At 42.1% G+C, this 4,146-nt stretch overlaps 1 non-coding gene across 1 annotated transcript; it reads right to left on the bottom strand.

The window, feature by feature from the left end:
• Positions 1-536: 536 nt before the first annotated feature.
• On the bottom strand, positions 537-643 carry LOC140848119 (U6 spliceosomal RNA). Its single transcript, XR_012128665.1, has one exon. It is a non-coding gene; the product is annotated as a U6 spliceosomal RNA (small nuclear RNA).
• Between the last annotated feature and the right edge of the window lie 3,503 nt (positions 644-4,146).

Here is a 4,146-nt window from a genome sequence, read left to right as displayed (position 1 = left end):
GGGATTGAGCTTTCTGGACAGGATCCTAGAGATCACTCCCTCCCCGCAAACCACATCATCCTTTTTATACCAATAGTCTCCTTCCCCATGTCACCATTCAGCTGCAGAATAGTTAGAATCCTCTTGTGTGTTTAGTGATTTGCCTGTGTGACCCTCTTTCCATGGGGCGTCATTTTCCTGGCCAGGCAGGTGAGGGAGGTCTTGAACCTGAGGTGCTCTGCACCTGACATGAACATCCACAGAGACTGTCCGCCTCCCACCAAATGTCCTAGTCTGAACACTGTTTCTTCCCTCCAACCTTTGGTTCTTTAGCAGATAATGGGAGCTGACTCTTCTTATTCAAGGGAAAGGGAGCTTTTTCCCCCAATCAGTTATGCTGGAACTCACTTAACTCTTTTTACTTAGCTACATTTTTTCTAATTTTATTGAGATATAATCAACTTACAACATTGTATTAGCTTAAGATGTACAACATGATCTATGTATGTATTGTGAAACGACTAGCGCAGTTTATGGACCCTTTTTTTTTTTTTTTTAAAAATATGGAACGCTTCACGAATTTGCGTGTCATCCTTGCGCAGGGGCCATGTTAATCTTCTCTGTATCGTTCCAATTTTAGTATATGTGCTGCCGAAGCGAGCACTATGGACCCTTTTTAAAGTCACTCTACTGGCTAGAGCTTTATGGTTTGCAGAATATTTTTACATAGATCAATGGTTTATGACTGCCCTTTGTATTCATCAGGGTCTTCCCAGAAACAGAATCTATCTATATCTATGTGTATCATATTTATGTTCTATCATAATCTGTGAGGCTGGCAGGCCTATGATTTAAGGAGATATGTTTCATTCACTCATTCATTCACTCATTCATTCATTCACCTGTTTATCTAATCCCTGTTTCTTAACGGCTGGCTCTGTGCTGGATTATGGTAGCTACCCTGCTTTTACTTTGCTAAAAGGGGAATGCCAGCAGACAGGCCAGAGGTGGGAAAGGTGAGCATAGAGAGCCTATACAGATAGAATCTCTCAGGCTGAGAGCCCCAATACTGAATGACTTTAGAAGGATGTCCATTGGATTTCTGGTTTTTCCTTTTTTCTTTGTAATAGATGATTCCTGGACCTTCTCTGCACCTACCTTAAGCCAGATTCAGCATTGAAAAAAACAAGCGTAGTTCTAACACATTGGTGAACAATCAGATTTGACTGATGTTTTCTTAGGACAATAAAGTAGAAAGTTAAATCATATTCCAGAAGGCATCACTACCTGAAACCACCTTTAAACTAGTTTGTTCTTCGCTTGGAGTTCCTTCCTGGAAACAGCTGCATCATCTACCCTGTCTCATGGATGACCCTCAAATACCAGCCTCTGCCAAGGCCCTTCAGTCTCCTAAACCATTCACTTCTGGCCTGTCCGCTGCATTCCCCTCTTCACACTCAATATGTAGTACCACACATCCAAAAAAATGTTTGTTGAATGAATAAAGGAATAACACTTGAACACTGAATCAGCCCAGTAGGTTGGCATCACGGGGGAGGGCATCTTCAGAGTCGCTGGGCTCTGAGTGGGTCACTGATCTTCATGTCAGGCTGTGACAGTGAGAATTTAGTGTGTTGGATGAATGCAGTTTTACATTACATTTAACTGGATTGAATGGCTGCATTAAGTCATTGATTTGCAGGATATTTTGTTCAATCTCTTCTTGGATGGACGATAAAGCCATATGTGTTCAACAAGACCAGTTCAGGTTGACTCTAAAAATTTTCCTATTTTGAAGTACCTACAAAGCCTTCCTAAGATACATGGTGGTCCACTTACTGGAAGGGGAAAGACAGCAACTTACTGTCATTTTTAGTTTATTGGATTGTTTAATAAGCTATGAACTCACTTTTGAGAAATTACAAGGCTTTCCTGATTTTGAGGTGACAATGGTCAAAATGATGACTTTTGTTCAATGTTTTTTGGTTTTTATATCCTGTAATAAAACTCAGAAGTGGTGAAGTCAGGCTTAAATGCATAAGGAACGTTATACTGATTATTGACTGTGACTGAGCAGGAAAACAACTAAGAAATATCAGAATCACCATGCTGTGTTTCTCCAGTACTGCAGTACTGAATTTTGTTTTTGCTGAATCTTCAAGAATCTGTCATGAGTCAAATTTATTCTGGATTGTGCCCTCAAGGCAGGTGCCAATGGACCCAAATTCTGAGAAGCCTGAGGGGGCAGATGTGTTTAGTGTTTGTCCCTCTGTGACCCTGAGGACAATGCTGGGGCAGGCATGACCCCAGCTTTGCTGAACAGCCATCACCACCCCATATCTGACCTGCCTCAGTAATGTACCCATTCCTAGTGGAGAAAGTTGAGGCAGAGCCAGATGTTAACGCAAGCACAGGTACCTTTCCCAGGCTTGCCAGTCATTTATACTCAGAGAAGATACTAGGAAAATGAGAGGAGAGACAATGATAGATATTTAATTTTTATTAATCTCTTGACAATGTCAGTCACTTCTTTGTGTAGGAAATTTAAAAAGCATTGTTTTGAAGTGACAATGTCAGTCACTTCTTTGTGTAGGAAATTTAAAAAGCATTGTTTTGAACCATAATTGCCTAATTCCATGATAGCAAATTCTTTCCCTTTAGAAGATTCCTGATAGCTCCAGGAAACCTTTAACATCCCAGATGAGTCTGGAAGTTCCTGTCTTTCCAGTTTATAAATCGGTGCAGTAGACAGACTTAGTTGGAATTGCCAGTCAGCTCAGGTTTCGTTACTTGTGGGGAGTAATAAATTGATGGTGCTTTAAGTGAACAGTAGAGAGTGATTGGTGATTCAATAACTTTAAATTAAAAGAAGCTGTATTGGAAAATAGGCAGAGCCACAGCAGATCTGAATCATCTGTTAAGCAACAGATAGAGGCCCTGTTAGTGACCCAAGTCACGGTAGATCCAGGAACCAGTCCATGAAAAAGAAAGCCTTTCACCTGGATGCACTTGACTTTTGAGGCCCAAGGATGTAGAGAATGGAGCCCATGAAGACTTGAAGGACCTGTGGGAGAGGGAAGGGGTAGGGAGAACAGAGACTTACACTCTGTTGCCTCCAAGACACAAAAAGAGAAAATGTATGTAAAGAGAACTCCACACTTGGAATACGTCTGTACTCTGCATGTGTTCGTTTTTCCACACCAAGCAATCCTCTTGTTCTTGGTGGGCCCCACCTGGGTCTCCTATAATTCAATCAAATTTTGACATTCAGTACCTAGGATCAGCATGGACCCCACCCCCTCACCCCCGCCCAGGGTAGGGGTTCAGTCCCAAAAGACTGCCCTCATTCAGATGCCAAACACAAGTCTAGGCTGTCACTTGTATGTCTGACCCCCTGGCTGTAGATCAGAGGTTCCCATAGCAACCCCTCAGATTTGATAATTGTCTAGAATGGCTCACAAAACTCAGAAAAACAGTTTATTGTTAGATTACAGGTCTATTATAGAAGGGTATAATTCAAGAAGAGCCAGATAGAAGAGATGCCCAGAGCAAGGCCCAGGGGAGGGGCATGGAGCTCCCACATGCTCTACAGGTGTACCCCCTTCCTGGCATCTCCATGCGTCCATCCACCCAGAAGCTAGATGAACCCCTTTGGTTAGGACTTTAATAGAGGCACCGTTATATACACGTGATCGATCAAATCATTGGCTGTTGGTGATTAAGTCTATCTCCTGCCCCTGTCTTCTCCTGGAGGTAGGGGTGGGAATCAAATTTCTAACCCTCTAATTACACGGTGGATTGGTTCCTTTGGTTACCAGCCCTCCCATCCTTAGGGGTTTTCTAAAAATCACCTCATTAGCCTAAACTCAGGTGTGGTGGAAAAGGGCTTGTTGGGAATAGCAGAAGGCCCTTCTTTGACCTTTATTGTTCTCATGCATGAGGAAATCTCAAGGCTTTTAGGAGCTCTGTACCAAGAATGGGGACAAAGACCAAATGTACATTCACTATAAATTACAGTACCACATTTGGCCTGTTATTAAAATGAATTAAGGACATCATTTCTTTGATTTTCTCCAGTTTTTGGCCCCTTATGTTCCACTCCATGTTTTCCCACAAGGATGATAGAAGAGATATAGAGAAAAATATTCAAGTTTGCATGCTTGTACA

Source organism: Manis javanica, chromosome 2, assembly GCF_040802235.1.
Source record: "Manis javanica isolate MJ-LG chromosome 2, MJ_LKY, whole genome shotgun sequence".
NCBI lineage: Eukaryota > Metazoa > Chordata > Mammalia > Pholidota > Manidae > Manis > Manis javanica.
This window is presented reverse-complemented; position numbering and strand designations above follow the sequence as displayed.